General features: G+C 43.1%; 1 protein-coding gene across 3 annotated transcripts in view; it reads right to left on the reverse strand.

The window, feature by feature from the left end:
* SMARCD3 (SWI/SNF related, matrix associated, actin dependent regulator of chromatin, subfamily d, member 3) overlaps positions 1 to 12,684 on the reverse strand; it is a 106,862-nt gene extending 94,178 nt beyond the window's left edge. The window contains exons 1-2 of one of the 3 annotated variants that reach the window (XM_026843989.1): positions 12,558 to 12,684; positions 10,780 to 10,976 (exon numbers count right to left, since the gene is read on the reverse strand). The gene's annotated coding sequence lies outside the window, so the exon portion shown is untranslated. The other 2 variants (XM_026843988.1, XM_026843987.1) reach the window with 2 other exon arrangements.
* Positions 12,685 to 13,372: the final 688 nt, after the last annotated feature.

Here is a 13,372-nt window from a genome sequence, read left to right on the forward strand (position 1 = left end):
CATCACATACAGCTCCATTCCTGAAGCCAACCAAACTGAAATCACCTCCCACCATTTCCTTTTCCTACTTTTTTTTTTTTTTTTTTTCCAACAGGAGAATAAGTAGGTGGCAGGCAGGCAAAAGAGCTTAAGCTGTCCTGGATAAAGAAAGCTCTCTGTATTTACAGCTCTTTTCCCCAACACTTCTTTGTGTACTCTGCAGCTGGCTGATTTTTGTTTCATAATCTGCATTTCATCTCCAAGCCACCCCCAAGCCCACCTCCAGAACTGTGGTCATTCACCAGAGCTCCCTACCCTCTTCCCTATCATTTATTCTTTTCCTCATTTGCCTACCATTGTCAAGGCACTGCTTCCTAGCCCACCACTGCTCCTCTGCCTTTTGACTCTTGCTTAAGCCAAGTGCTTCAACATGCCCTCAGATGTCTTTACTTCACTGATGCAAGGAATTATTTAGCTCTCAGCTATGGCAAGAAGCAGTGTTGCACAGGAACAACATTCTGTACAGTAGAAGCAGCACAGGAGAGTCCAAATGTGATGTGCAGAACAGGCCTTCACAGAACAGTTCAAGGAGGGAAAGCAGAGGAAAGAAAAGACAAGTTGTGCCAGTGCAATCTAAACAGCAAGTAAGCCATAGGAGTAGCATAAAGTGCAGATAGATACTAGCTAAAATATTTGAGAATTTCCCACTCTCTTCACCTGATTTAAGCAATAGATTTTGGAGGGTTTCATTTTAATTTTCTCTTTTAAGTAGTATTTTTGTTTGGTACTTGCTAGGTTTGTTTTTCAAATCAAAAGTGAAGGGGCTCTGCTATGCACAATACTGACCACACAGCAGCATAACTCTCCTATTTAACTTTTCTCTCAATTCTGTAAATCCAAAATGGGAATCTCCCATCCCATAGCACCCAGGCCTACTGGATGGTATAATCTGAGACATCTGTGTTCTGCTTCTCTCCAAGGTACCTTCATCCTGTGTGAAACTCAAAGAAAACCCCAACTTACCAACTGCTTCCAGGGACCCCATCTATCCACACCATGCAGAACACCTACTACATGACTAAGAAAAACATAATTGAGCTTGTGAAGTTTTACTTCCTTTTGGTGAAAACTGATTTTCAAAAAAAGTTCTCCTATCTTCACTTCCCATTCAAAGTACACTCTATAAACAGAAACAAAGTATTCTTATATTCAATTTTAAATCAGTACAAAAGACTTGTATAGGTATGGGAAACCTATAAAGTTCAGAGGGCTAATACACGGAAGAAACAACAAAGTCAAAAATGGGGATGGGAGTTGCAGGTCAACGATTTAACCTCTTTTTTTTTTTTTTCCTTTAAAGTTACTTAACAACAATGACTGACATCTGGAATAAAAGAAGCCTTTACCATTTACTATCCTCAGACTTTTAACAAAGACTGTGGAAAAATTCACATTTCTGACACCATCAGATCTCAGACCAAAGGTCCACTTAGCCAACAGTTAGTACCAGATGCTCAAAGAAAGAATATAAGAAATAAAATTAAGAAAAGCAAATCTTGTGATTTTTTTCCCACAAATGTATCAGGTATTCTAATAAACATACTCATGTACTTTAAAATTTTTTTTACTATATGGGTAGAGCATCATAGCCACAACAGTATTATTGCAAAAAACATGACATACATATTCTGCTGTTTCTACAGCCATGGTCTACTAACATCCTGAGCCTGGACTATCATGCTGAATAGCCAGCAATGGACTTGTCTAATACCTGTGTTTGACCCCCTCTATACTGTACAAAGCTGAAACATTTTTAATAATAAATGCTACAATCTAATTTGGCATGAGCTGAAAAAAACCCCAACACCCTTGTTTAAGCCTGTTGCCTGATAATTTCATCACATGTCCATATGTTCTATAAATAGTAACTTGCCTTTTCTCTGTGATGACTGAAGATCTCTAGCACGGTTATCTTCAGCTATCATTTTTCTAAAGCATTCTCACGTACTTCCTCTGATGGAAATTTCTCTACCTCTCACTATTCTTATCACTTTTTCTGGAATTTTTCTAGTTCTACTAGTCACTGCATCTTAATGGATACAGAACTGCATTCACTCTTCAGGACACAGGTGAAACATGGATTTATACAATATTATAAAAATAACTTCAGTTTTGTTAATTCTCTTCCTGTAATATCTAACATCGAATTTTACATTTTAATCGCTACTGTTAAGCTCATGCTTGCAGAGGACTATCTATAAAGGTGCTAAGATTTCTTTCCTGAGCCAAAAGAGATAATTTTGACAACAATGCCGCTACATTGATAGGCTTATTTTCTCTACACACTTTACATATGAATTCATTAACCTTAAATTTATTCTGCCATATTATCATACAGTTTTGAAACACTCTTCCCCAGTCTTAAGAGACAGGTTTAGGTTCTGCTGCACTGAATAATGTCACGTTATTGGCTAATTTTGTTGCTTCATTATTTAACTCTTTCGAAATCATTCATCATACACCCAACACCAGTGGGGAACCAAAAAGGCACTCCTGTTACAGAAACAGAACATTTATTAGTCCTTCTGCAGCCACCACCTCCAGCAGCTCCAGGGCCCAAGGATTCTACTAGTTCAGGTTAGTCCTCTCCAAAGCTATGCCTGTAGTTTCTTAATGGCTCATCAGTTGGTGAAAGGATACTTTTCGTCTTTTTTTTTGGCGCTTCCCCCATTTACTTATCATCCCTTTGCAATGAGAACATCCTTGACTGCATAAACTTAATTAAGAAGATGTGTACTCTCACCTTCAACATACCCTGATATTTCCTCATGAAGTTCAACAAAGGGAAGGGCAAAGTGCTGCACCTGGGAAGGAAGAACCCCAGGCATCAATATATGCTGGGGGCCACACAGCTGGAAAGCAGCTTGGCAGAAAAGGGTCCTGGTGGAAACCAAACTGAACACAAGCCAGCAGTGTGCCCTTGCTGCAAAGAAAGTTCATGGAATCCTGGGCTGTATGAGCCAAAGCACTGCCAGCAGGTCAAGGGAGGTGATCCTTCCCCTCAACTCTGCACTGTTGAGGCCACAGCTGGAGTACTGTGCCCAGTGCCAGGCTTGTCCAGTACAAGAGAGACAGGAGAGAGAGTCCAATGAAGGGCCACAAAGATGACAAAGGAACTGGGGCATCTCTCCTGTGAGGAAAGGCCAAGAGTGCTGGGACTGCTTAGCCTGGAAAACAGAAGGCTTGAAGGGGATCTTATTAATGTACATGAGTACCTGAAGGGAGAGTGCAAAGAGGACAGTGCCCAGTGACAGGAGCAGAGGCAATGGGCACCAGCTGAGACACAGGAGACTCTCTTGGCACAGGAGCACACACTGTTTTACAGTTAGAGTGACTGAGCACTAGAGTAGGCTTCCCAGGCGGGTGTGGAGTCTCCCACCTCGGAGATATTCAAAGGCTGTCTGGACATGGTCCTGGGCAATGAGGTCTGCTTAAGCAGGGAAGCTGGACAAGATGACCTCCAGAGGTCCCATTCAACCTCAACTGTTCTGTGATTTCCTACTTTTCCTTACTGCTTATGAGGAATTTTCCTTATTGACTCTGTATTTCCCTTAGTAGCTTTGACATTCTTTAGAAACCTTGTGGAGAGCATTTTCAAAACACTGAAGTGCAACATGCTGACAGGCTCACTCTTATCCACATGACCTGTCAAAGAATTCTAATCCTAATAAAATAGGGGCACAACAGAAAAATGGAATAGGAACATAACAGAGCCGGGGGGCACTTCTACAGAAGACATGCTGACTCCTTACCTGCAATGGCATGCTTAGACACCAATTCTTTGAACAAAAGACAGGACTCCACTAATTACACCTTCATGTGCAATTTACATTGTTAAATATACTAATAGATGAGGACGGCTTCAGTACTTGAAAGAAGCATTCACTCAGAAAATAAAATTTGAAGGAGTTATGAAGAGCCTGACAGAAGATATTACAGTACATGATACAAGTCAGTAGTTCTCTCTTGCTTTTACCATACTGCAGCCAGTGCTGATCACATCACTAAAAAGTATACAGCAGAATTAATAAATATACAGATATAGAAAGACTAAGTACAAAATAATTCTCTTATGAACAGGAACTGAAAAAGAGTGCTCGTTTATATCACGGAGGAGGAGGAAAACATACAAAATAAAGACTAGCACTGAGACAAAACTAGGAGCCTATTACCTCAAGTAACAGAGCAACTAGAGGACCACCAACAAACACAGTGGCCAAATTCAAAACCAACAAAAGCTTTTTCATGCATAATAGTTAGCCTGGGACAAGTTCTATGCCAGTTAGTGCCAAGAGACACTGAAGATGTAGAAAGGAGTCAACTAGGTAAGGAGCATCCAGGTTTTTTTACCTTGTGTGCCACACAGCAAAATCTTTACATGCCAAACGGCCAGAAGACACATACCACCATATACTTCAAAGGATGGCAGAAAGGAGAAGTTCCAGATAGTCCACAGAAATGTTATGACAGAAGATGTCTCACATGTTCTGTCACACTGTCTTGGGCCCTAGCTTGTCTATGCATACCACTGGATTAAGAGAACAATAAGGAAGTGTGTAAAGAACAAAGCCCACAGAACAAAAGCCAGGCTCTACTGGGAACTAACAGGATCCTTCTCTGAGCGGCAGCTTATTGCCTAGCATTAATCATGAGGGATTTGAAAGATCATCCTAGAGACATGATCAGGTATTATTAGGCTTTTTTTTTTTTCTGATTACAAATAAGCACTATGAAATATCAATAATGTCCCCAATTTAATGCCACAAATTAAACAGTAAGTGTAGTTAAATGTGAAGATACCTTTACAGGGAGTGTTAGTAACTAGTCAGACAACATTCAGCAGTGTCATTCATCATATGGAAATTAAAACAAAGTCACCTCTAAGTGACTAACTGAAGTGCAGGACAGAACTGTTAGATCAAGCTCTCTTATTAAGATGGATCCATTCAAAGTGTTTGTTTGAAGGAAATGAATGATCTAAGACCAAAGCGTGAAAAACATCCCCCCCAAAGCAGATCGTGTCTTGAGAAGTGGAAAATCTGAAAAGTAAGTAGGGACCACAGTAGGAAAACAACTCAGACTGAATTACCTGTGCCACACTGTGGCAAAGAGAGCCAAAGGAACACTTGGATTTACGAAGAGGAGGAAGCAAGGATAGTAGGATGATTTTCTCTATATACTTCAATCACAGCAGAAGTCCATGTTGAAATACTGAATAAAGTAGTGCCAAGTACAATCCAGAAGTCTGAAAAATGTTGTCCATGAAAGATTTAAATAATGCAACATTTAATGAACTAAACATAAAGTTGACAGATGAACATAATGATGATATTTAAGTACATAAAATATAAGTACAAACATTCACAAAATGCCAAGTGATAAAAAGCTTTTAAATTAAATAGAAAAAAAGACAGAACAAGACCTAAGGGACAAAAGCTGACATGAAGAAACTATGCCACAAATCATTACCACACAGCACATGTCAGTCAGGAGTATGGCAGGGCAGGGAATCACACTCCTAGCAGTTAAAATTATATTCTCTCCTCCATAAGCACAGCTGACACTGTTACAGTCTTCACCCCTGGCCTTCAGGATAGTCTAGCCATCAAACAAAATATTTACAGAACCAAAGTAGAAGGGCTAGCACAACCATTAGAAGATCAAATCCTTCCTTGCCCTAAGTCAGTCTTGACCTGCCAAAACCCTTCTTAACAGATACTTGTCCAAGTTCTTAAACCCTCCACTAACAGAGGCTGTACAGACAGTATATTCCATTTTTAATTTACAATAGCTAACTAAACTGCAGGTTGTCTTTCTGGAAAGTATAAGGCTTACAGTAAGTAAGATACAGTAAAATACAGGTGTCAGGTGATCCAAAAGTCTATTTTAGCCATAAATCTCTAAACAACCATGATCAGATCAACACCTGGCTTCATGACTGGTGTTGATGACAGGGCTTTGGCTTCTATGATCACAGGATGTTCTTTGATGAATACAGATTACTGGGGAGAGGATGGATTCACCATCAGCTGGTTCCCTCAGGACCCTGGCATGCATTTCATCAGGCTGCATGGACTTGTGTATGTTCAGGTTCCTCAGATGGTCTAGATCTTCTCCTATGACAGGTAGGACTTCATTCCCCCAGTCCCTGCCTTGAGATTCAGGGACTTGAGACATTTAGGAAGAGCAATGGCCAGTGAAAACTAAGCAGGGAAAAAGTTGTTGAGTACTTCAGCCTTCTCTCTGTCAGCTGTCACCAGATTTCCTGCCTCATTTATTGGAGGGTACATTTTCTTTTGTCTTCTTTGCCTGACAAGCGTACTTGTAGAAGCCCTTCTTATTATCCTTCACACACCTGGCCAAATTTAGCTCCAGTTGTGCCTTAACTTTCCTGATCCCATCCCTACACTCCTGGGAAGTATCCCTATATTCTTTCCAGGATGAATCTTCTTGCTTCCAGTGCCTTACATTTCCCTCTTGTGTTTCAGTTTGATGACGAGGTCCTTATTCAGCCATGCTGGTTTCCCACCTTCCTTACCTGATTTTTTGAGCATGGCAATCAATAGTTCTTGTGCTCTGAGAAAAATGTCTTTAAATAGCTGCCAGCTCAATGTCCAAATGGAAACCAGTAACGAGTGGTGTCCCTCAGGGGTCCATACTGGGACTGGGACTGTTCAATATCTTTATTAATGACACAGATGGTGGGATTGAGCGCGCCCTCAGCTTGTTTGCAGGTGACACCAAGCCAAGTGCTGCAGCTGATAGGCTGGAGGGAAGGGATGTGCCGTCCAGAGGAACCCTGACAGGCTGGGGGAGTGGGCCCATGTGAACCGCATGACGTTCAACAAGGCCAAGTGCAAGGTCCTGCATGTGGGTCAGGGCCATCCCCAGTGCCAGCAGAGACCGGGGGATGGACTGACTGAGAGCAGCTCTGCAGAGAAGGACTTGGGGATTTTGGCAGATGAAAAATTAGACATGAGCTGGCAATGTGCCAGCTATATCCTGGGCTGCATCAAGAGAAGTGTGGCCAACAGGTTGAGGGAGGGGATTCTTCCTCTCTGCTCTGTTCTCATCAGACCCCACCTGGATCCAGCTCTGCAGGTCCAGAGGCAGCTATGAAAATTACAGGAGGGCTGGCACACATCTCCTATGAAGATGAGAGTCGGGGTTGTTCAGCCTGGAGAAGAGAAGGCTCCAGGGAGACCTCATTGAAGCCTTTCAGTACTTAAAGGGGGTTTGGTAAGAAAGATAGAGTGATACTTTTTACCAAGGCCTACAGTGATAAGTCAAGGGGCAACAGTTTTAAACCGAAAGTGGGTAGGTTTAGATGGGACATAAGTAAGACATTTTTTACTATGAGAGTGGTGAGACACTGGAACAAGACTAGACGACCTTTGAAGGTCCTTTCCAACACAAATCATTCTATCCTTCTATTAACCACATGCTGAATGAGCTTTGCACTTTCTTCTGCAACTACTCTTACTGACCACCATCCACATAAGAGTCTGATCAGCACACCAGCCAGCTCAGTTACTATGTAGTTATCCTTATGATCCCAAAGAAACAAAAACAGGAATAAAAAACATTAAGTAACCTTGCAGTATGTCTTTTCTCTACTATGGAAGTGGTAAGCTTTAAAAAGCTATCCACAGGTAACATTTAAAATAATTTCTCACTGCCCTAACTGCTGCAAACACAGCTCTTGCTCTCCATCTAGACATCACCTTTTAACTGTAAATCCTGCAGTTGCCGTGAATCATACATATTTTGCCAGGGGAAAATGATTAGTTTAAATCTTTTAAAATAATGAGTATATAAATTTTGAATATTATGCCTTGTTAGGCCAAATGAAGTCCGACTCCTTTCACATCATCAAAAGCACACTTGCAAATCAAAGGCCACATGCTCATCAAACGTTAAGTTTATACGATTTCCCACTTCAGTGCAATAGCTGTGCCTATAAATTTAAAAATATATGATTGGTAAATTGTATTTTCTTCTCTGCAGTTTAGGATCTTGAAAGGAGCTGAACTGCCTTTAAACAAATTATTTTTAAAATTCATTCACAGGCACAGAATGTGTGCCAAATTTCAGGGTAAAAAGTAAAAGATATAATGTTAATTAGACTCTAAAACTGACATTCCCAGAGCAGGCAAATTCTTCAGTCTAGCTAAGGGCTTCCTTTAAACTCATGGTGGTTCAAAGATAAATGCTTCTATCCTTAGCTTTGGACAACTACCATAGACAAACACAGGCATCATCCTTATGATCAAAGCTCAAAATAGTAAAGGCTACTGGACTATCAGAGGCCATAAAAGAAACGACAGGAAGTTTGTCTTTCAATCACTTGAACCAATGAACACAAAGTTTTTAAAAAAGTAGAAGGAAGATCAAAACAGCTTTCCATAAAAATCATGGGACCATTGTCCAGCACTGAGGTGCCAGTGCTATCAATATATCCAGGTATAAGAAAGACTATATCCCTGTTACTTTCATGTTTATTCAGTGAATATCAGAAACATTTGACAAAGGCATCTCACGCTGTCAGGTCACAAAAATCAGACATACCTCACTTGATGACCTCTGAGTAACATTCCCCAAACAAGAGCCACTAGCCACTGTCTACATTATGAAAGCATTATGGAGAAAACAGCAGAAACTCTGAGAGCTAGAAGAAAAAGCATGCAGGTTGTCGTTATTTGCTTGTTTCTCTGTACTTAGGACACTTCCATATAAATGAAAAACCTGGATAACTCCCATGGTATAATACCAGAATATTTAATCCATTACATTTTAAATTAAGAACCATTCAATTCCTCCAACTGCACCTTTCCAGAAAAACTAAATTCCTGGAATGATATTCAGCTTAGGGGAAGACCAGCAAATTCCAGGTGTTAGCCCAAGCACTCTCTTTGGAAACCACTGTGGCAATACTGCACTGGAAGAAGAGTGAGCTCCAAGTGATGAAGAGTACTAAAGGTTAAAGTTAACATCAATGGGCTTTTAACAGGTTAGTCAGCCCAGAGAACATGGCATGTGATAGTTACTGGAACAGAAGGACATGGAGTGGGGTATCAGAACTGAAAAGGAAATAAACTTTCCTAGATGTCAACAGAAAAAGCCTTTTGCCACATTTGCTGCCTGGCATTCAGTGGTCATCTTGAATCCAACACCATCCATAAGTGCAAACACAAGTCAAAAAATCACAAAAGCGTTTCCTGCTTAGCAGGTTATTGTTATTTTTCTCATTGTCTTCTAATTTCCTTTGCCAAGCATCTGCAGTCACCCCCTTTTTGTCTGGTCTCTCTCTCTGCCAAACAGCTCTTGTCCATACTTCAGTCTTCTATCATTTGGAACCTGATGAGAACTACCAAACTACCTTTCTAAAAGACATACCCTTTCACAGCAACAGCTGTGAGCTGGATACAGGCCAAAGTGATATAGGACCACTATAGTACTCCCCAGACTCAGAATCCAAGAGAACATTCAACTAAACAGAAAAGGACAGAACAGTGACAGAAAACATAATCACAGAGAAGTCAATCACAGAAAACTGGAACAACTCCTTCCAATAAAGATAAGGATTGTGGGAGATTTTCTAACATTGTTTACTCCCAACTGCTGGTTCCATCATTACATGACTGCAAAAACTTAACAGGTATGTGTAAGAAAAAAAATTATTCAGCATTTGCTTCATTTTCCTATTCTTTTTCCACATAACCATTACTAGTCTGAGACAGGATACTTTGGTCTGACTCAGCACAACACAGTTCTTAAATTCATGTAAGTTATGACAGGAAGACTAGGACTGGTATCTCTCTGCAACAGACTTTCCCTAGCTCAACCAGACTCGAAAAGCCAGAGGTGGAAGGCACTGTGCAAAGTTCATAACTGTGCTGCAGCCCGCTAAGCAACACAGTTGTTAAAGGGCCAAATCAGGTGACAATAACAAGCCTGTGCATCTTAAATTTTTTTTTTTTAAAAAAAGTTATAACTTGGGCTATTTATTTCAAATGCAAAACAGAAAGCATTTTTCTACCAGACAACTTACCAGTGGAGTGACCTGTGCCAGCTATAAAAGGTGAAAAGGAATGATCCAGTTGTGGGAAAAACAAAGTCCCTTACAGGCCAACTGTGTTACTGACTGGGAAAAAAGATAGATGGATGCAGGTGGATATTCACCAATGGAGGCAACAAGAATGGAAATAATGGTAAAAAATAAAGACTTGAGTGTCAGGTTTGAGTACCTTACCATGGAGATGACCAACAAATACCCAACAACAGCAGGTACTGGAGGAGTCTACCAGCTGGGAAGTGTTAACCATGCTAACTTAAACCTGCTGTGAGAAGCCTGGTAACCCTACAAATCAATAAGCCTCTGAAAAGGTCTAATCACATTTACTTGTAGAGAATGAAGTAATGAATTACCACAAAGAATACCTGCTACTACTACTCCATTCTTTCCTCTATTAGGCCTGTGCTTAGCAACTGCATTCTCCAACGTTATTCGCTCTGAGCCAGTCTGCTCTGACGGATCAGCACCCTCCCTGCCAGCACTAGCAGAAACTATCACAGAAGTAGCTGGCTAGTAAAAGGACCAGCAAGCAGGCAGATCAGGATTTATTTCACAAAATAATATTTCCCATATGTCCAAAGGCAAACGTTTCCCTGTTCCAATACAAAGCACAGACACATTCTTCCCATCTAGAACAGGTCATTTTTCAAAGGGCTAAAACCTACCTGTAACGGACTAGGTAGCTGATGAACACCCGGAGTCACATGTGTACAGACCAAGAGGAAGCAGGAAACTTATCCAACAGGAAGGGGCAGGAGACCAGATATTATGTCATGATGAATTAGCAGCAGCAGATATTCTCATTGACCCGAAGCAGGAACAGCTCTAAGACAGCAGATCGAGGATGCATTTGGATCCAACTCTGAAAAGAGAAAGTACATACCAAGAGTGAGGGAATATACAATATAAATAAAATCTCCTAGAACAGCACCAACCCATGTGACACCTCATAAGCAGCAAAACTGGAAAAAAAGAAAAGGGAAAAAGCAAGAAAGATGCAACTGGCAGAGCAATTAGGGACTTCTCTGCAGACAACTGCACATAGATGCATGTCTGTGTTGCCAAGACACTAGGCCATCCTTATAGGCTATTCAACTTAGAGACAGGAGCCAGCTTGTATTTGGGGAGATTGGAAAAAACCTGAAGAAGGTACACCACCTGCCTATAACCTGTCAACATTTTGAGGTATGCTCTAATAAGAACCATAGGGTGGTTAGGATTGGACAGCATCCCTGGGACTTTGCCTGGCCTAACCAAGAAGCAAGGGTATCTTCTTACACAGAGGTTCTCAGTTATGTTTATGCCATCAGACATCTCTGGTAACCCTTGGGAAAGCAGGCCAGTTCAGGAACTTTAGCCAAGCCAGCTTACTTTCATTCTTAAAAAAACAAATCTTTAAAGGCTATCAGAATATTCCAGCATTTCAGCAGGCACTGTTAGTTGTCATGGCAGGATGGTGAGTGTTGCAGACTGGAAGAACTAATGATCCCACAGATTATGGTACAGTCAGGCAGCTTCAGTGCCTGCATATTCATGACAGGTCCCAGAGAAAATGAGCCAGGGTAAGAAGGATGAGGGAGCTCCTCCTTGGGAAGAGCTGAGCCAGCTGCACCTGTGTATACAAAGCACTGCTTCTTCTGACAGCTCTTTACTGTAGCTGATGAAGAAAAGAAGCATTACAGCAGAACAGATGTGAACACCAGCGCTCACAGCATTCACGGGTGTAAGCTCATACGTAGTCATGCAGTTAGAAGCAACTGCTCGAAGAATGGATAGGCAAGAAAGGGAAATATGAGCATCACAGCACCAGCCTAAGCAGTGCTGGCCAGCACAAGAGCAAACCACCCCATCGGGATCAGTAACAAGGCTCTAGGTCCAGCAGGGTCAAAACAAGGGAAGGACAAAGGGCAGAAAGAAGATCAGGGTGAACTGTGCTACGAAAGAACTGAAGTCAAGGAAGGATGGAGTCCAGGAAAGCAGTGCTGAGGCAAAACACCACAATGGAAGCAGTGCAAGGGAGAAGGGCTGGGCCAGGAGAGTGCATGAGGTACAGAAAGGAACATCGCTGCGGAAAAAGAGGCAACCAAAGGCTGACAAGGTTGGGAATCTCACCCTCACCCTGCCTTCGGGGCACAGCCAGGCTGGGAGTTTCTTTCTCAGAGACAGAGGGCAGGGGATTCTGCCACGGAAGATGGGCTGGTTTCTCATGGTGGCATCCCCACGGCAAACAGTAGGTTGTTGATTGCTCCTGAGGCAGCACCAAGGAAATGGTTATTCTTCAGAAGCTGCAGGACTCCCCTGGATGGGCGGTTGTATGAAGCCAGTCTCTCCAAGAAGAGCAGTGCTGGCAGCAGCGGGCAAGGAGACTGCACAAGCACACCCCCAGATCATGCTAACTGGTGAATGGCCTTGCTTTCTCCTCAGTCCCCCACTTAATTTCTACCTCAGTCGTTCCCAGCAGCAACTTGCACACAGGGTCCTTCCAGAGGAACGGAGAAGAGTTGAGCCCCTAGGGAACAGGAGGGAGCAGCAGTCTCCAGCAACAAGCTCCTGGTGCCAAAGTGAGATGGTCTGCCTGTGTGGGAAGTCAAGAAGATCTTCTGGAAGGCCATACAGAGCATTAGTCTCCTACAGATACAGACAGCTATGTCCCCAGAGAGCATCTGGGACTAGGTATCTCGCTCCAAAAACAGAGCGGAGGGGCAGCATAGAGGCAGCAAGACTCTCTCTCAAAAGCTGACATCTCCTGCGTGAAGGTTGGCTGTTCCTGGGGCACTAAAGTCGGGGGACAGCACTGGGGTGTCTCCAGGGTCAGGGTGTCAAGAAGGAGACCCTCCTCTCCAGAGGCCCATGCCAGGGCCGCCGGTGTGATTCCAGACGAGTGCTGGTGTGCCCCTCAGGACGGTCAGTCCCTGCTGAGGGGAAAGAAAGCCTCCCGAGAGGGCTCGTCGTCCACATTCGGAAGGGGTAAATGAGTACTGGGGCATCCCCTTTCCGCCTGCCTCTCCTGGGTCCCTGCGAGGCAGCAAAGCCACCGCAGCTCGGCCGAGAATGCTGGGGGGACGCGCTGGGACAACCGGCTGCCCCGAGTCCGAAGGGAAGAACGGAGAGAGCGGCGGCATGGGGCGCTTGTCGGGGTGTTCCAGGCCCCCCGGGCTCCGCGGGGGAGCCGTGTGGCGGGAGGGGGCACCGCCGGGCCGGCACACCGGCGTCCTCGAGCTCTGCCAGCCTCCCGGGCTGGGGCGGGGGGATCGGTGC

This window comes from Athene cunicularia (genome assembly GCF_003259725.1).
Source record: "Athene cunicularia isolate RWA chromosome 2 unlocalized genomic scaffold, athCun1 chr2_part2, whole genome shotgun sequence".
Lineage (NCBI taxonomy): Eukaryota > Metazoa > Chordata > Aves > Strigiformes > Strigidae > Athene > Athene cunicularia.